This window comes from Notamacropus eugenii, chromosome 7, assembly GCF_028372415.1.
Source record: "Notamacropus eugenii isolate mMacEug1 chromosome 7, mMacEug1.pri_v2, whole genome shotgun sequence".
Lineage (NCBI taxonomy): Eukaryota > Metazoa > Chordata > Mammalia > Diprotodontia > Macropodidae > Notamacropus > Notamacropus eugenii.
This window is the reverse complement of record NC_092878.1, coordinates 95,827,053-95,848,215: the sequence shown is the minus strand read 5'-3', so window position 1 is coordinate 95,848,215 and position 21,163 is coordinate 95,827,053. Positions and strand designations below refer to the sequence as shown.

Below are 21,163 nucleotides of genomic sequence, written 5' to 3'. Positions count from 1 at the left end.
GGGTTCTTATCCCAGAAGGTGGGGTCCTTGGGTTTATCAAACAGAAGGTTGCTATATTCCTTGCCTACTGCATCTTGAGTGCCAAGTCTATTCCACTTGTCTACCTCTCTGTTTCTTAGCCAATACCAATACCAATTGCTGCTTTATAGTACAGTTTGAGGTCTGCTAGCGCTAGGCCACCTTCCCAAGCATTTCTTTTCATTAGTCCCTTTGATATTCTGGACCTTTTGTTTTTCCAAATGAATTTTGATATTATTTTGTCCATCTCTAGAAAGTAATTGTCTGATAGTTTAATTGGTATGGCACTAAATAAGTATATTAATTTGGGTAGAATTGTCATTTTTATTATATTAGCCTGGCCTACCCATGAGCAACTAATGTTTTTCCACTTACTTAAATCTGACTTTATTTGTGCAAAAAGTGTCTTGTAATTGTGTTCATATAATCCCTGGGTTTGTTTTGGCAGGTAGACTCCTAAGTATTTTATACTGTCTACCCTAACTTTAAATGGGATTTCTCTTTCTATCTCTTGCTGTTGGACTTTGTTGCTAATATATAGGAATGCAGAAGATTTGTGTGGGTTTATTTTGTACCCTGCAACTTTGCCAAAGTTGTTTATTAATTCTAGTAATTTTTTACTTGAATCTCTGGGATTCTCTAGGTAAATTATCATATCATCTGCAAAGAGTGATAACTTAGTTTCTTCTTTGGCTATTTTAATTCCTTGGATATCTTTATCTTGTCTAATTGCTACAGCTAACATTTCTAGTACCATATTAAATAATAGTGGTGATAATGGACAACCTTGTTTCACCCCTGATCTTATTGGGAATGCATCTAGCTTATCCCCATTGCATATAATGCTTGCTGAAGGTTTTAGATAGATACTGCTTATTATTTTATGGAAAGTTCCCTTTATTCCTACATTCTCCAATGTTTTTAGTAGGAATGGATGTTGTATTTTGTCAAAAGCTTTTTCTGCATCTATTGAGATAATCATGTGGTTTTTGTTAGCTTTGTTGTTGATGTGATTGATAATGCTAATAGTTTTCCTAATATTGAACCAGCCCTGTAGTCCTGGTATGAATCCTACCTGATCATAATGTATTAATCTCGTGATAAGATGCTGTATTCGTTTTGCTAGAATCTTATTTAAAATTTTTGCATCTATATTCATTAGAGAAATTGGTCTATAATTTTCTTTCTCTGTTTTGTCTCTTCCTGGTTTGGGTATCAAAACCATATTTGTATCATAGAAAGAATTTGGGAGGACTCCTTCTTCCCCAATTTTCAAGAATAGTGTATGTAGTATTGGAATTAACTGTTCTTTAAATGTTTGATAAAATTCACTTGTGAATCCATCTGGCCCTGGAGATTTTTTCCTAGGGAGTTCATTGATGGCTTGTTCAATTTCTTTTTCTGAGATGGGGTTGTTTAAGTATTCAACTTCCTCTTCTGTTAATCTGGGCAATTTTTATTTTTTAAAATATTCATCCATCTCGTTTAGATTATCAAATTTGTGGGCATAAAGTTGGGCAAAGTAGTTTCTAATTATTGTTTTAATTTCCTCCTCATTGGAGGTGAGTTCACCCCTTTCATTTTTAATATTAGTAATTTGGTTTTCTTCTTTCTTTTTTTTAATCAGATTGACCAAAGGTTTATCAATTTTATTAGTTTTTTCATAAAACCAACTATTGGTTTTATTTATTAATTCAATAGTTTTCTTAATTTCAATTTTATTAATCTCTCCTTTGGTTTTCAGTATTTCTGATTTGGTATTTACTTGGGGATTTTCAATTTGTTCTTTTTCTAGCTTTTTCAACTGCAAGCCTAAGTCATTGATCTCCTCTTTCTCTATTTTATTTATGTAAGCATTCAGAGATATAAAACTTCCCCTAATAACTGCTTTTGCCGTATCCCATAAGTTTTGGTATGTTGTCTCACTATTGTCATTCTCTCGAATGAAATTGTTGATTGTTTCTATGATTTCTTCTTTAACCCAACCCTTCTTTAGAATTAGATTATTTAGTTTCCAATTGATTTTTGGTTTCTCTTTCCATGGCCTTTTATTACATGTAATTTTTAATGCATTATGATCTGAAAAGGATGCATTGATTATCTCTACCTTTCTGCACTGGATTGTGAGATTTTTATGTCCTAGTACATGGTCAATTTTTGTAAATGTTCCATGTACCGCTGAGAAAAAAGTATATTCCTTTCTATTCCCATTTAATTTTCTCCAAAGATCTATCATATCTACCTTATCCAGAGATTTATTTACCTCTTTAACCTCTTTCTTGTTTATCTTGAGGTTGGATTTATAGAGTTTAGAGAGGGGGAGGTTGAGGTCCCCCACTAGTATAGTTTTGCTATCAATTTCTTCCTTCAACTCCCCCAACCTCTCCTCTAAGAATCTGTATGCTATACCACTTGGAGCATACATGTTTAGTAATGATATTGCTTCATTGTCTATGGTGCCTTTTAGCAGGATATAGTTTCCATCCCTATCCCTTTTGATTAGATCTATTTCTGCTTTTGCTTTGTCTGAGATTAGGATTGCTACTCCTGCCTTTCTTACATGAGCTGAAGCACAATATATTCTGCTCCATCCTTTGACCTTTATCCTATGTGTATCCCCCCGTTTCAAATGTGTTTCTTGTAAGCAGCATATTGTTGGATTATGGCTTTTAATCCATTCTGCTATCCATCTCCGTTTTATGGGAGAGTTCATTCCATTCACATTCACAGTTATGATTACAATCTGTGTATTTCCCTCCAACCTCTTTCCCACCATTTGTGCTTTTAGCTCTCCCGTCTCCCTTCCCCTCCTCAATAGTATTCACTTTTCTCCCCCTCCTCCTGCAGCCTTCCCCTCCTTCTTTTGACCCCCCTCCCTTTTAGTCCCCTTTACTCTTATTGCTTCTTTCCTCCTTTTAGCCACCCTCCCCTTTCTTCCCCCTTCCCCTCCTACTACCTATAGAGCTAGTTAGGCTTATCTACTTAAGATTATTGTGCCCTCCTTTGAACAAATCAGATGAGAGTACCTCTCAAACAATGCTCATCTCCCTCCCCTCCTTCCCTCTACTATAGTTTTGTACTTCTTCCTGTGATATAATTTGCCATTTTCTGCTTCCTTCTTTCCACACCTCCTATTACATTCCCTTCTCATACTTAAATCATATTTTTGACATGACATCATTTACTTTATGCCCGTTCCCTCTACATATATCCCTTTTATCATAATAGCTGCACAGTTCTCAAGATTAACAGATATCATCTTCCCTTATAGGGAGGTAAACAGTTTGCCCTAATTGAGTAGCAAGATTTTGTTTTTGTTTTTTCCCCCCTGTTTACCTTTTTATGATCCTTTTGAGACCTGCATTTGAAGATCAAATTGTCTATTGAGTTCTGGTGTTTTGGTCAGGAAGCTCTGGAAATCCCTTATTTCGTTGAATGACTTTCTCCTTGCCTGAAATGTTATGCTGAACTTTGCTGGGTAGTTGATCCTTGGTTGAAGTCCCAACTCCTTTGCCTTACGGAATATTGGGTTCCAATTCTTTCGATCTTTTAATGTAGAAGCTGCAAGGTCCTGTGTGATCCTGACTGTGTGTCCTTGATATTTGAATTGTTTCTTTCTGGCTGCTTGTAGTATTCTCTCCTTCACTTGATAGCTCTGGAATTTGGCAACTATATTTCTTGGGGTTTTGAGTTTGGGATCCTTTTCGGGAGGGGAACGGTGGATTCTTTCGATGACTATTTTGCCCTCTGAGTCTAGTACTTCTGGGCAGTTTTCCTTGATGATTTCCTGGAAGATATTGTCCAGACTCTTTTCTTCATCATGCGTTTCTGGCAGGCCAATAATTCTTAGATTTTCTCTCCTGGATCTATTTTCCAGGTCAGTTGTTTTTCCAATTAAATATTTTACATTTTCTTCTATCTTTTCATTCTTTAGATTTTGTTTGACTGATTCTTGTTGCCTCATTGAGTCATTAGTTTCTACTTGCCCAATTCTAATCTTCATCGTAGTGTTTTCTTCAGTTAGCTTTTCCATCTCCTTTTCCATCTGACCAATTTTTCCCTTTAAGGAGCTATTTTCTCCATTTAATTTTTGTACTTCTTTTTCGATTCGACCAATTTTCCCAGTTAGGTTTTGGGTTTCCTTTTCCATCTGATCAATTTTCCCAATTAGGTTTTGGGTTTACTTTTCCATTTGATTAGCTCTTCTTTTTAGGGAATTATTCTCTCCAGTTAATTTTTGAACTTCCTTTTCCATTTCTTCAATTTTCTTTTTCAGGGTGATGTTCTCATCAGTGAATTCTTTTTTTATAGTTTTAAAATCATTGGCCAGTTTTTCTTTTATATCCTTCTCAGACGTTCCAGGTAATCTAGTTGTGCTTGTGAGAAATTCATAGTCCCATCTGAGGTTTCAGATGGAAGTACAGTCTCAGCTCTAACCTCTTTGGTGTTTGTGTTTTGGTCCTTATCCCCATAGAAAGATTCTATGGTTTTTTCACTTTTCGTCTGCTTTTTCCGATTCATGATGTTGGCTGAGTGTTGTAGCTTTTGGTTCTTTCAGTCAGAAGGTACAGATCTTTAAGTTGAGCTGATGTGTGTCTACGCTAAAAGCAGGCTTTTGTTTTTTGTTTCCCAGATCAACCCTGAGGTTAGCTTGTTAGGTATGTGGGAGGGGTGGTCTGTCCTCAGGATATCTCCTCAGCTGACTTTAGGCAAAGGCAAGGTCAGGGGATGATGATCCCAGCTTCCCTATTGTCTTCCCTTTTCCCCTGGAGGGCTGGGGCACGCCTAGAAGCTAACGCGTGTTCCCGCCCCTCCTTGGGCTCGTCTCCCGGCTCTGAGGCTTGCCTGGGTCTCAGTGCTAATTTTCTCTGCCCTGGGTCGTCTGTTCCTCCAGCCGTCTCCGCTACCATAGGAAGAATCCCCCTTTGCCACTTTTCCAGCCTCTGGTGTTATGAGACCACCCGCCCCCTTCTGCTGTTCCCGCTGATCCAGGATTAATCTGGGGAAGAATTTTATGGTTCCCTCACGGTCATCAGGGGGGAGGAGAGAGCACTTACTGATCACTCTGCCATCCCAGTTCCTGGAAGTTCAAGTAGTGACCCACCGAAGTCCATCTTCAGGCTGAATATTTCAAGGGCTGCTGCGGTGATGTCTGGCACTCAGCGGCTCTCACCGGCTCGGCCTGGCTTATTCCTGCTCCGCTGGTCTCGCCCGCCACTCTCGGGCTCCTCTGGTCCCCTCCGCCCTGCCGCGCCAACCGCCCTGCACTGTGCGCCGGGGTCTTACCCCCGCGGAACAGATCCCTCCCGTGGACCCTCTGGTCCAGCCTGGGCTCCGAATCCGTCAAAGTCCGTCACCCACTGGATTCTACACCTCCAAAGTCTGGTCAGACTCTCCCCCCGGAGATATCCAGAGGAGTTTTTCCAGGAGCTTAGGTGAGTCGTTGCTTTCACTCCGCCATCTTGGCTCCGCCCCCCTTCCATTCTTTATTGTAGAAGGTGCTAGATCTTGTGTTATCTGAATTATATTTCCACCGTATTCAAATTGTTTCTTTCTACCTGCTTGCAAAATTTTCTATTGACCTAGGCTACAATATTTCTAGAGTTTCTGTTTTGAATCTCTTTCAGGAGGTGATCAGTGGATTCTTTCAATAGCCATTTTGCCCTCTGGTTCTAGAATATCAGGGCAGTTTTCCTTGATAATTTCATGAAAGATGATGTCTATGCTATTTTTTTTTTTTGATCATGACTTTAAGGTAGTCCCATAATTTTTAAATTGTCTCTCCTGGATATATTTTCCAGGTCTATTTTCAGTTGCTTTCCAACGAGACAGTTCACATTATCTTCTACTTTTTTGTTCTGTTGGTTTCATTTGGTAATTTCTTGGTTTCTTATAAAGTTATTAGCTTCCATCTATTCCACTCTAATTTTTAAAGAAGTATTTTCTTCAGTGAACTTTTGAGCCTCCTTTTCCATTTGACTGATTCTGCTTTTTAAAACATTCTTCTCTTCATTGGCTCTTTGGACCTCTTTTGCCAATTGAGTTAGCCTATTTTTAAAGGTGCTATTTTCTTCAGAATTTTTTTGGGTCTCCTTTAACAAGCTACTGACTCACTATTCATGATTTTCTTGCTTCGCTTTCATTTCTCTTCCTAATTTTTCCTCCACCTCTCTAATTTGATTTTTAAAATCCTTTTTGAGCTCTTCCATGATCTGAGCCCATTGCATATTTACTTTTGATGTTTGGGAAGCAGAAGCCTTGACTTTTTAATTTTCCCTTGATGATAAGCATCGTTCTTCCTCATCCAAAAAGTTGTCAGAAAATATCTGTTTACCAAGAAAGTAACCTCCTATTGTCTTATTTTTTGCCTTTATTTGGACATTTTCCCAACAATTTACTTGACTTTTGTGTCCTTTGTCAAGAGTAAGGTATACTCTGGGGACCTATAAGTTCCCAATTCCTCCAAGGTAGCACAAACAATGGGGAGGTGTTTACTCCCTGGCCAGACTTGTGGTTCAGAGTCAGATCAGATGCTCAATTTCCCCAGGGACTTTAGGAGGAGAGCAAGACCACCACTCAGGGCTAAAATTCTGATCAGTTGCTTAATTCGCCTAGGGCCCTCAAGCTGAGGACTCCAACAATGGACCCTGGCTGCTGCTTGCTGTGGCCACTGCCGCTGCAGCCACAGCTTCTTGCCACTGGTGTTGCCTACCACTTAGGGTCAGGGCTAGGGGAGGACCCTGCACCCGTGTCACTGAGGTGAAAAAGCCCTCTCACTGACCTTTGACGCTGCCTCTGGCATTTGTGGGTTGAGGGATTTGTGAATTGCTGCTGCTGGGGATTTCGCCCCCAAGGCCTGCTTGGGCCCTATTCCTGGTAGTGTCACAGGGCCAAGGCTGGCCTGTGCTCTGCTCTATGTCATTCTGACAGACCTTTCCTGTTGACCCTCTAGGTCATCCTGGGCTGGAAATTCCCTCCATGCCATAGCCCTGTGGCCTCTGCTCGTCTGGAATTTATTGAGAGTTAGTCTTTACAGGTATTTTATGGGCTGTGGGGGATGATCTAGAGTATGTGCATCTTTTTACACCAACATCTTGGCTCTGTCAACCCCAACCCACTCCCCACTTTGCATGTTTTTTGCAAATGTGTATATGTGTATATTTTTATAATAACTTCTTAAATAAGTTTTACTAATCCTTCAATTCTTTGACAAGACTTACTTTATACTTAATATTTCTTTTTAATTAATTTGGAGATCACATAGCTACTTATTGGTAGAATGATGATAAATTATAAATGGAAATAAAAATTTTCAACAACTTCAAACAGTTGTTTTAACAAATACAAGTTTGCTAATAAATCACAAATTTTAAGTTTGGGTCCCAACAAAAAAATAATCCTTTAATTATACAGCATAATTTATTGTGATTATTCATTGCATAGGTGGAAATATATTGACTCTTGTTTATATGAAACAAAGTGCAGATAAACAGTGGGTTTGAAATAATTGACTAATGATCAATATCATTGTATTACTCCAACAGCATTTGTTTATGCAATATACCTTTAATCTTTGTTAATTACATTTCTTGTCCATTTTTTTCTGATGACTTAATTTTTATTTTAGCTGATCTTTCCAACTTCAACATCAGGTCATGTCAAAAAAATAATGGTCATAATTTCTTTTTTAAATAGCATAATAAAAAAGTTTAGTTTCTATTCTCCCACATGACAGCTTAAAATAATGCCACTGGAACACAAAATGTATTTGAATAAATTTGTTTTTGGTGTTGAACTGTGTGTAATTTCATAGGTTTCTATAAAGGCTTAAAGATCAAAAGCATGAAGGGTCATCAGGGAGCATTTGGTCCAACATGCTCCCTTCCAAGAGGGTAAAATGTTTCCCTTGGTGGTAAGTGACTTGTTCGTGCTGACACAAGTGGAAAAGTAGTTAAAGATCTTCTCTGCTCATTATTAGGCCTCAGGTGGGGCTATTAAGGGAAGCTTGATTAGGGGAGGCTTATTTTGTTTGAAGGCCCACACCTTTTGAAGACTGCTAATGAGGCACTGGATCACAAGGGGCATGCCCACAGCTCTAAAAAGTGTGTATATTTATCCTGAGGTGAAGATTTGTTTGGAGACTCAAATCATTAGAACAGTGTTTATATGATTAGGCCAGATGTGAGTTTGGGTAGCTGTTGAGGACCCCACCCCCCAGCCTTTGAAAACCTAGATGTTAGTGTTTTTGTCTCTGGTAACAATTCGTGCATTGTCTATGGTCAGAGAGTTGGAAGCCCTGTCTGTTGGTCCTTCTGTTTGCAATTTCTGCTTGTAATTTGTTTGTATTTTCTCTGAAGTTCAGGATGGTAACTTCTCCTCCTGAAATAAGTGAATGATATATGTGCTTGATTAAAGTCAGATTGTTTACCCCTTTTAAAGTTGCTTTTCTTAGAAAAGGAGATCTAAGACCCTGTGCAGCAGGCCCTCCTGTGTATGCTGGGGTACTTGCTGTTACAACAGGTGGAAATCATTGAAAGTGGTATTTGAAGCCAAGTCCCTTGACTCCAGAGTCAGTACTTTTTTTTTTTTTTTACTTCATCCTTCATAAATAATAATAACAATAATAAGTCCCTATGGATACTCATTCATCCATTACTTTAGCACAGATTCAAAAGGTATTTTTCTGATTTAATAGGCAAATTACTTATCATAAAAGTATAATGATATCAACAACTAGGCCTTTATTTTATATCATTCAGTCTATCAGTAAACCTTTATGAAATCCTGCTTTTTACCATGCTCTGTGCTGACTGTTAGGGCAGTTCTATTTTCTCTGGGTTCATTTCTTACTTAAATTTTGTTCCTTTCTCATCAGTAGCACACAGAAGACATTTGCCAATTTTAAAAAATACATTCATAGAAAAGGACATTACAGATGCAATAAGCTTTTCCATCTAGGTGGGATCTGAAAAAAGACTGAGGAGAAAGCCAATCCAATCTCATCATCAGCAATGTCCTTCAGTCACTGCCTTGAACCAATGGAGAAAAAGGTTTCAGAAAAGGATAAATATTGTTTCTTCTCAATGTTAATAATCAGTTACTGGATAATCGTTTTTCTCAACATCTATGTGCTATAAATGGAGAGGCAGTAGTTTGTTGTAGTTGTTGTTGTTTTTGGTTTGTTTGTTTGTTTGTTTGTTTATCTACCACCTATACTGCCAGAGAAAAGTTCATGGGGCATGTAGTTAGGAGTGGAGTCCTAATCATGGTCTTGGGGTCAAGGAGGAAAAGGTGCTGACTATAGAGAATGTGGGTCTTTATTCAGTCCTTTTTTTAAAATTTTTTTAATTAAAAAAAATTTTTTTTAGACCTTCCATGTCTCTGGTAAGACAGTAACTTCTTAATTTTCCTTTCTACAGCTGTTAAAGATTGATAAGGCACTTTCTTCACTCCCCCAACCCTGTGAGGTAGGGAGTAAAAAGAGCTATTATACATGGAGAAATGAAATCTTGGGGAAGTCAGGTAACAAATAATTTTGGGGAGGCAAAGTCAGGATCTGAATCCAGGTCTTCTGTCTCCCAGTCTTTTTTACTAAGTGAGTTAGGTGCTAAACTTTCCTTCCTGGGAACTCAGTTGAATTCATCTGTGGGGGACAGATCTGGGAAGGACCCAACGCCCAGACCTCTGTTCTTCACCCCACCTGCAGGAAGGCAGGAAGAAGTTTAATTGGGAGGAGGGCTGGAGGGAGGGGCAGGTGGGAAGTGGCATCTCTTGGAACAAAAAAGAACACATCAGCCTCACTGAGGGAAGGACCCAGCTTCTCTGCCCCACCCTGTCACTCCAGAGGCATTGGGGAGCTTGGGCTCCTCCAGAAGCAGGTATGGGGGCTTTGGTCCTTCAGCCCAGGGGAACAAGCTCACAAGACTCTAGGACAGGGGAAGGGAGAGGTCTCTGTGCGTACCATCTGCTTTTCAGGGCCAAGGTTCAATCGTCCAAGTCGTGCCACTACCTCTTGTGCCAGGGCTGAACCTCGGAGCTCTGGTTCTTTCTCTTGTGACTGGGGGAAGAGTGACTACAGTCCAAAGAGTCCATATTATGCCCGTTCCTGGGAGCTTGTGACAGAGATCAAGGGGAGGGTGAGGCACGGTGTTGGGTGGCTCTGTGTCTGTTGGGGGCTGGGGGCGGGGCAGGGATGATGATGGTGAGGTGAAGTGCCACTTAAGATATTTCTCTTTCTTCTTCTCTTTCTTGTTTTTCTTGTTTTTTTTTTCTTCTTCTTCTTCTCTTTCTTGACTTTCTTGTGGCTCTCAGGCCTCTTGTCTTTTTCTTTTTGGCCACTGGTGGGGCTGATGGCATCACTGTGGCACTGCTCTCCACCTTGTGACAGGTAAACATGGAAAGTCCCAGTTTGGCAGCTTCTTGTCTTATTTGGAAAGCATCAGCTGGCCTGCAGAGCCACTTGAGTTCCCCAGGCCCAACAGCTAGTCCACATTCTTCTCCTCATGATCAGTCCCTTCCAGCTTACAGATTTCTACAAAGTCCTCTCTGCTCAGTCCTGTGGGCTTCTTCCTCACATTCTTGTACCCTAAAGCATCCAAGAGGACCCATTGTTGCACTTGGCTACCAGCAGCTAGCTCCTCTTCTAGACTCAGGGCCACATTGCCTTTCTTGTCTTTGGCAAAGCAGGTGAGGTTAAGATCCTTCTGCCACCTGCCCACAGGAGCCATTAAGAAGTTCCCCAGATAGGTCTCCCTCTGTTTATCAGTCTTCACATCTTCCCAGTTGAATTGGCCACGTCCCATACCCCCATGTGAAGAACCAAACATCTTTAGAAACAGTCTGTAAAGTCAGTCACCCTAGTGACCCTCGAGTTTGTCCCTTTAGTTCTTCAGGACCAGTGACCCCAGAGTGGCCCATGGCCCGTCTGGCTCCAGACCCTCTTGAACCGCAGGCTCAGCTTGGCTCAAAAAGTTCCACAGCCTGCCAGAAAGCTCTTCCACCGAGACATAATAAGTGGCGGGACAGACCACAGTGGAGCAAGAGTAGGGGCTAGGGCCGAGCAAAGGAGGACGCCAGCCTTTACAGCCCCAGCTAGAGTGGGTGGAACCACAGCTGGAAGGCCTGCCCTCTCCCCCCACCCCAGTCCTTTATTTCTAATATTAAAAACAAGACAAAACTTGTGCTATAGATGTGTCTGCTGAATCGGTGGTCACAACGTTAGACAGTAAGAGAAGTGGTGTGCATGAAATGCAAAGTACCAGCATGGTGCATAAAATAAGTGAGCCCAACAAAGGTTCTTTCTAGAAATAAAGCAAACTTTATTGAAGGCATATACTGACATTATGAATGGGACATTCAAGCTGGTGTTCCAGGACCACCCTCTAATATTCAGTATGGATTAAAAGGATTCTTATCTAGCAACAATGGATTTCAGTTCAAAACAAAGCAAGTAGCTTGGACCTTGGGGCTGGAGAGAGTGGGGAGGAAACCTCCTAGGAAATTGATGGCTAATTTATATTTAAATCATTATTGTTGGTCATACTATTTCAGGGTCACTCAGTTTGGCAGGTTGGGTAGGCTGCTATATTCCTGACAAATGTGCAATGAATCATCATCATCATCATCATCATCATCATCATCATCATCATCATCCCCTCTGTAATCATCTGTAAGACTATAAGATGCAAATCAAGTACACTGATCTTCATTAGTGAGACTTTTTGCATTGGAACTTCACAAGAAAAAATAATATTAGGTCAAACACATACACACATATTTCTGTATGTGTACCTATATAAATGTTTTTAGGGAATTAATTATGTCACTTCCACAAAAGATGGTGTTTTACACAAATTATTATTATTATTATTATTATTATTATTATTATTATTATTATTATTATTATTCAGCATTCACTCAGTCTATTTTTTATATTCTCATTGAGACATTCCTGAATTTTGTTTAGCAAAAGTGAAGGATTAGTTAAAGTATGTATACATATTATTTTCACTTGCATTATCTAGGTAAATGAGATGGAAATATTTTGAGTATTTTTGGTTTCTTCCTTCACATTGCGTTAAGAAGCCTTCATGTTTCTCTTGTATGGTTCATAAGAATGACAACATTATCTTTTCTTAATAATTACAGGTGTAGGCTGATAAAATCCCATATATTCTAAATAATACAGATAAATTTGAAAGAATTTTACTTTTTTCTCTGAATTTTCTAAAAATACGATTTTAATTCTTTCTAGATTTAATTGATTTTGGATGAGAACAGAAAGCAATCTCCCTTCCCCTCACCACCACACACCTGTATTAGAATTTCCCCATTTAGGTAAAAAAAAAATTCTCAAAATTGATCTATCAATAAAATTGACCATTTAAAAAAAAATCCAATTAGCTTTTCTTTTTTTCAAGATGTGAGTCCCTCAGGTAAGTCCAAAATATCATTTAGTAAAGTGAAAAAAAAAATGCCTCAATGTGTTCAAATCCATTTGAAGTATTTTTCATTTGAAATGATTAAAAAGTTCTTTTAAATTCCAAAGGTGTGAGTGTAACTAAAATAAAATAATTAAATATTCTTTGACAGCAAAATTCTATTCTATCTTTGTTTTAGATTTTCATGGAATGTAACCATTTCCCAAAGTCTTTTAAATGCAAGTACCTATTTTGTTCTGTATTCTAGTCATTGATTTAAATAAAAAAATGCATTGACTATCTAGGGTGTACTTGGTACTCTTTAGCTACTGAAGACTCTCAGTTACCAGGTTACATTTTGACAAACCACATGGGACTATGCTGAATCTGTAAAAATATGTATACCTTGAAATAAATTGTCCCTTATAGAAATATATTTTCTTGATCCATAAAACACATTCAATGTTCATTTTGGAGTAGAATACAGAAAATTATATAAGGATGAACACACAAAGAAGGACCATGAAAGAATAGAGGCTCAACGAAGTGATTTCCAGGAGAGAATTCTGGGAAGATGGCACAGTAGGTCAGAAGATTCCAAGCTCTCAAGATCTTCCCCTACAAAAGAGTTAAAATAATACCTTAGGGTGAATGAAGTATGTGTAGAGATAAATTGTTGTTGGGTTCATCCTAATTTTAGTTTTAACTCTTTCTGAGAGCAATTGCTATCCCTGATTTTTTTTGTAAAATAAATTCTACTCCTTACTTTGATTTGTTTGTGTATGTCTCTCCTTTTTATAGCATTTCCTAAAAGAAACATATTGTTGAATTCAACATTCTAGTGTGCTACTTTCCATTATAGGAGTATTCTATTCACATTCTAAAATGTAATTATTTGTATATTTTCCTCCTTATTTTCCTCTTTATCCTCAGTCCATTCCTGTCCTTCCCCATTCCTCTACTTTACTTCTATCCACTACCTTGCCTTCATATTCCTTAATCTACCTCTGTCCCAAGAATTTTGCTGTTAGACACCATGGAAAAAGAATTCATATCAATACTAGACATATATCCATGAAAAAGCATAACGTTAAAATTTTTGAAGAAGTTGAATGATTTAGAGGTGGAAATAGAAAAAAATAATTATACTAGTGAGGGACCTCAACTTAACCCTTACAGAACTAGATAAATCTAACCAAAAACATAAACTAGAAAGAAGCTAAGGAGGTAAAGATAATTCTGGAAAAGTAAGATATGATAGATCTTTGGAGAAAGTTGGAAGAGAATGAAAAGAAATATATCTTTTTTTTCTCAGCACTGCATGACACCTACATAAATATTAGGATATAAAAACCTCACGAACAAATGAAAAACAGCAAAAATAGTAAATGCATGCTTTTAAGATCACAATGAAATAAAAATAACATTTAATAATGGACAATGGAGAGATCAGAAATTAACTGGAAATTAAATAATCCTAAAAAATAAGTGGGTCAAATAACAAATCATAGAAACAAATTATATTTTCATTAAAGAAAATGACAATGAGACAATATATTAAAATTTATGGGATGAAAACAAAGTGGTACTTAGGGGAAAATGTATATCTCTAATTGCTTGCACCAATAAAATTGAGAAAAAAGAAAATCAAGGAACTGGGCATGCAACTAAAGAATCAAAGAGAAAAATAGAAAAATAACCAATTAAAAATCTCCAAACTGGAAACCCTGAAAATCAAAGGAGAGATTAACAAAAGTGAAAATAAGAAAACCATTGAACTAATGAATGAAACCAGAATCTATTTTACTGGAAAAAACATACAGCAGACCAAAAAAATTGATTAATTTGGTTAAACCAAGAAAATAACAAAAGTATATTGCTAATAATAGAGACAAAAGGGGTGAATTCACCACCAATGAAGAGGAAATTAATATAATAATTAGGAGCTATTTTTCCCAATTATATCCCAATAAATCTGACAATCTAAATGAAACGTATCACTAGCTACAAAAATAATAATTACTGAGATTAACTGAAGAATAAATAAAATATTTAAATAACCCACTCTTAGAAAAGGAAATTGTAAAAGCTATCAATGAACCTTCTAAGAAATAAATCCCCAGAACCAGACAGATTCACACGTGAATTTTATCAAACATTTAGACAATTAATTCCAGTACTCTATAGACTATTAACGGAAGTAGGCAAAGAAGAAGTCTAGCCAAATGCCTTCAGTGATATTAATATGGTACTGATACCTAAATATCTGGAGTTTCCCTTCAAAAAAAAAAGGCAAACATCAGCAAATATTATCAGTAATGTGAAAAAGCTGAAAATGTTTCCAATATCATCAGAGGTGAAGCATGGATGTCCAATGTCACCTCTAAAATTTAATATTGTACTAGAAATTTTATCTATAGTAATAAGAAAAGAAAAAGAATTGGAACAGAAAATGAGGTAACAAAATAATCATTCTTTGCAGATGATATTATGGTATACTTAAAAATTCCTAGAAAATCACAAAAAAACCTATATGAAATTATTAATAACTTTAGCAAAGTTGCAGGATACAAAATAAGTCCACATAAATAATCAGCATATATATATATATATATATATATATATACATATATATGTATATATACACACATATGTGTGTGTGTGTTTCTAACAAAGTGCCTCAGTAAGAGATAGAAATAAAAATTCTTTTTAAAATAATAACAAACAATATGAAATACTTGGAAGTCCACCTGTTAAGACACACCCAAGAATTATACGAACACAGCTATAAAACACATGAATAAAGTCAGATCTAAACAATTAGAGAAGTAATAATTGTTCATTGCTAGACCAAGCCAATGTGATAAAATGACAATTCTACTTAAATTAGTTTATATTTCAGTGCCATACCAATAAAAGTACCAAAAATTATTTTATAGAGCTAGAAAAATAATAATAAAATTCATCTGTAAGGAAAAAAACCTCAAATATATCAAAGGAATCATTGAAAAAATGTGAAAGAATGTGTTATAGTACCAGATCTCAAACTGTATTACAAAGCAGTAATTTTCAAACAATCTGCCATTAGCTAAGAAACAGAGTGGTAGATCAGTAGAACAGATTAGGTACATTCCATTATAGTAAATGACCATAGTAATCCAGCATATGATTAACACAGAGATCTCAGTTTTTAGAACAAAAGTCATTATTTGACAAAAATTTCTGGGAAAACTGGAAAACAGTATGGCAGAAACTAGATATCAACAAACATTTCATACCAGACACCAAGATAACGTTAGCTTGGGTACATGGTTTACACATAAAAGATTATTACATAAGCAAATTAAGAGAGTATCGAAGTTTGCCTATCAAATTTATGGATGAAAGAAGAATTTAGGAACAAAGAACATACATAGAAAGCATTACAAAATGTAAAAGATAATTTTGACTGTACAAAATTAAGAAGTTTTTGCACAAGCAAAACCAATGCAACCAAAATTAAAAGGAAAGCAGAAAATAGGAAAACATTTGAGAAGAGCATCTCTGACAAAGGCCTCTTTTCTCAACTATATAAAGAGCTGAGTTAAATTTTTTAAAAATGCAGTTAATTCTTTGATTGATAAATGATCAAAGGATATGAACAGGCAGTTTTCTGACAAAGAACTCAAAGCTATATATAGCCATGTGAAAAAAAATATTCTAAATCACTGTGAATTAGAGAAATGCAAATTAAAATAACTCTGAGATACCACCACATACTCATCAGATTGACTAATACGACAAAGGAAGAAAATGTTGGATGTTGGAGGGGATGTGGGAAATTCAGGACACTAATACACAGTTGGTGGAGTTGTGAGCTGATACAAAAATTCTGGAGAGCATCTTGGAAGTATACTTGAAGGGTTATACAACTGTGCATACTCTTCATCCAATAATACCACTGCTGGTATATATTCCAAAAAAAAAAATCCCCCAAAATGATAAAGAACTTATTTGTGCAAACATGTTTATTGCAACTCTTTTTGTGGTGGCTAAGAATTGGAAATTGAAGGACTACCTTAAATTGGGCAATGGTTAAAGAAACATGATATACGATTGTAATGGAATATTATTGAGCTATAAGAAATGATAAGCAAGATTTCAGATAAAAATAAACTGGACTTACATGAATACTGAAGTGAGCAGAATCAAGACAACAATGTACACAGTAACAGGAATATTGTGTGATGAACAACTGTGAATGACAGCTATTCCCAGCAATACAATAATTCTTGATAATACCAGAGGACTAATGACTAAACTAGTCTCCAGAAGTGTGAGGTGGGGGAAATGATATTGCTTAAATACAGACTGAAGCATGCTATTTTTTTCAGCTTCATTTTTTTCTTTTATTTGAATCTTCTTGTACAAAATGATTAGTGTGGGAATATTATACATAATTGCACATATATAACCTATATCTGATTGCTTACTGTCTCAGGGAAGGAAGGGAGGGACTGACTTTGAAACTCAAAATTTTAAATAAAAATGTTTAAACAATAATGGAAGTTCAAGGGTTATTTCATTTTTAAGGGACCTCAATAGTAGAATGAAAAAAAGTCCTGTACCCAGGATTAACTGGGGCAGATATAGTCTATTCAATAAAAATCCTTGAGAATCTATTCCATTTGGATTACATTTTCATTGTGCATTTATGCCAGCGTTAATACATATTTATTTTGTATTACTTTAAAAAAAGAGGAGGAAGCATGGTGTAATGATTCAAGACTCTCTTTGCCTTGAAGCCAGGAGGATCTTGGTCAAGTCATAACTGTTATACAGGCTAGCTATGTCATCTTGGGTAAGTCACTTAACCACTGACTTAACCCAAGCAGCTTTCTAAAGCTATGAATTACAGAGATAGTTTGAATCTGCATTTGTAGAGGGAGTTTCCAACAGCATATGATCACAAATCTGGGCTTAACAAACAAACAAAAAAATCTTGATACCTCAAAGTACACTTAAATTCCCTAAAAAGTTAAGGGAAAATACATGTGTCATTTACATTTTTTATTACTTCGTTTAAAAACAATTTATATTCAATGACTTCCATATATTATATCTTTCATTAACTGTTCACTGATGGACTTATTTAATAGAATTCTTATATTTTACTTTACCCAAGATGACACTGATCCCCAATACTCTTTTTTGACACTCATGAGCACAATAGTGCTTTGAAGTATCAATCATTTATTGCCTCAAATAAAAATCAACAACTCAACTAACTCTCTTTTGCCTAAGGGTAATATGGAGATATTTCTGTCATAGGCTTTATCTCCTTTGCTGTCTCACTTAGGTTATAAATTCTGACTTTAAAAAGCTAAATAAGAAGCCTCTTGGTAGACAGAAATGGACGCTAGGCCAAGCATCACACTGACTCCTTTGTTTTTCTCCGATCACAAGCAATTGCTTAATTTATCTGACTCTTTGTTTACCAACATGTAAGACAGGAATAATAACACTTGTGCTTTCAACACTAGAAGTTATTGTGAAGAAAGAGCTTTGAAAGTCACAAAGCAGTGTTAATATTAATGATTATTAGTAAGCATTTAATTATAAAATTATATGATTTCTTGATCTTAAAATACATATTAAGGGACATTGCTCTTTATATTAGTCATTAGAAAAATCATTTAATATTATTATTTAGAAGTTCTTATTTATCACTCTTATTCATGCTGTGTAAAAAATTGACAAGAAGAAATGATACGTCTTATAGTATTGTTTTAGCTCATGTTCTAATATGCATGCATACATATATACATATGTGTGTGTTTGTTCCATACATCTCAGAACTGTTCTGACTGTAATCCTTCTTCGAACCTTTCAGTTATGCTTCATTCACATAATATTAACATGGTAAAGGTTCTGAACTTCCAAATTTTTAGAAAAGATGGTTTGGGGTTTTGTCCAGAAAAATAGAATCAGAGCAATTTTACTGATAAAGATGACAGTATATAGTAAATCATAGAGATGTTCAAATACATAGAAGCTAAGTTCTGCCTCACTTTGTTCCTAAACTGTCTTTTCTTGCCCTCCTAACCACTAACATACCAAGGAATTCAAGGTGTGGAAGAAACCTATGACATCACCAGGAAAGATCTAGCATTGATTACCCCTGCTGTACATGAAAGACATGTGGAAAGATATTGATATAGGGAAGACCTGAAGAAAATAAACCGTAAATCCCTCTGCTGTGCAACCACATTTAGACGCAAAGGAGGCATTGAGTCATTTTTCAAAGTACACCATGGGAAGCTCCTCTTCTTTATGTACTACTTAATTTGAATCCATTATCTGGACCTAGCCCTTTGTAGCCAATAATATACCCCAAAAATTGTAAATGCACTGAAAAAAAAAGAATGAAAGCTTAGAGGTAATATAGTACAAGACTCTTGTTTTATAAATGCAGAAACTAAAATCTGTAGAAGAAATTGAGTGATAGCAGTAGGAAAGAAAAGGAAGATGTAGCTTGAAGGTAGGGGAAAGAGTTCAATGACTGTGTTAGCTCTGCTACTTACTATGTGGGCTGGATCAAGTTATTTTGCCACATTAGTAAAATGCAAGAAAAGAAAGAGAAAAACTGTTTTCTTTTAAGACTCAGCTCAAATACCATGTGCTTCTTGAGGTTTTTCCTGATTTTCTCCCAAATATTAGGCATCCCTCAAATGCTTTCCATTTATTTTGTATATTTTGTGTTTACATGTGCATGATGTCTTGCTTCACAGAATATAAGTTCACTGATTGTAGAAACACCTTTGGTTTTGTCTTTTGTATACTCAATTCCTAATAGTGCCTGGCATGTAGAATGTGGCTAATAAATGCTTGCTTGGTCCATTCATTTTATTGGGACAGACCTTCCCTCTTAGAATTTGCTTAACTTTGCCTTGAAAAATTTTCAGGCATTTTTAGATAATACTGTGTATTGTACTGAACTAATATTGTAGCTACTAGACTTGTTGATGGAAGGGAAAAATGTATGAGATGTGTAGTCACGTTGCTTAAGGGGTCTAATATGGCAGTATGCACAGAGGTTAGGTGCTTCATAAATGTTTACTAAATAAACAAATTGATTATTTTAATCAGCAAAATGTGGTCTTTTTTCTCATATGGAAAAGACTTATATTTTGTCAAAGATAATGACATTACAAATATTTTTATATGAAGTTTTTCAAAGATTAAATGAATTATATTTTAATTTCAAATAAACTTCATGGTCTCCACAATACAAATTTTATCTAATTTACAAAAAATAATAGAGAAACAAATTCTTGTTACTACTGCGTGGATGAAGACCAAGTTTGTTCCCAGCAAATCTTTAATGATAACACTCAAAATGTGAAATAAGAGAAAATCACATAAAGAAATTAAATATTCAAAATAAGACTTTGCAATTATGCAATAGACTTGCACGTTGGAATCCAGCCTAATTCAAATGATTGATAAGGACCTCGTATTACTTATGACTCAACTGGGACCAAAATATCATTAATTATGTCTAGCACTCATATCTTATATATATTTCCCAGCACATATTTATTATAGGATCAGCCCATCAAACCAGGTATAAGAGTTTCAAAGAAATATTTAATTCATAAACCCATTGATATTTAACAAAAAGGTAAATACTCTTAGTTGCATATCAAGTGAATATGTTTAAGTCTTTTTCAGTGAACTATTTTATATTTCAAAAAGATTTGAACATTCATACTGAAAGCACAGTAAATATTTATTCTATGTAAATTAAATGTTTAAAACCCTGGGGGAAATATAAAGATAAGTTTAATTTTTTAGTTTAACCACAGAACCCCTCCTCCCCCAGGCACCCTGGTCTCACAGAATTTCCAGGCTAGGAGAAAGATCTGATAAATACACAAATATAAAAAATATATATAAAATTAAATAGACTGTTTCTTATTTACCTAGCATAGTTTGAAATTTATAATGCACTTTATTTACAATGTTCTTGTAAGGGAAATATTACAAGTTATACTACCTCCATTTTATAGATAGAGAGGGTAAATGATTTGTTCACGGTCACATGGTTAGTATACAGAAGAAGAAAAAAATAAAGGCATCCTGACTGTAGGTTTTTGAATTCTAATTCTGTCATCAACTTTTTCTACTCACTATGCCATTAATCCTGAAAATGCTACGTTGTTGTTTGTCCTTTGTTTTTCAAAAGAACCAGTGACATAATGAGGTGATGTCATGACTCATGCATGAAGTGGAATAAGTGAGGCCAAGTTGCACAGAGTTGTTGGCTCAGCCTCACCTCTGCTTCCAGAATCATCGAAGTCCAATGGCAAGACAAAAGTCAAGATAACTGGCAATGGTTTGGGTTGCAGTGGATAACCTTGGTATCTTTGATCTCTTATCAATCTGTAAACACTTAAATGTGCCTGTTTCAGCCACTTTCATGTCTATGAGAATACATTTTTAGCATATACCCCTTCCACGAGGGTAGTTCTTCAAAGGAAAATAATGCCTTAAAAACAGAATTGGTCAAATGGTGTTCTGTCTGATAAAATTTCATATGTGATTAAATTTATATAATGTGCTTAAGTTCTCCCTTGACCCCCTTATTTTCCATATAGAAATGACTAAGAAGCTCCTGGTTTAGAAGATAGAGACAACACCTCAGAGTGAGAAAGACTTAGTTTTAAGTTTCCCTGCTCCATGAG

At 36.1% G+C, this 21,163-nt stretch overlaps 1 pseudogene; it reads right to left on the bottom strand.

Annotated features, from left to right (window-relative positions):
• Positions 1–10,111: 10,111 nt before the first annotated feature.
• Positions 10,112–10,844, bottom strand: LOC140514710 (multiple myeloma tumor-associated protein 2 homolog pseudogene; annotated as a pseudogene).
• Positions 10,845–21,163: the final 10,319 nt, after the last annotated feature.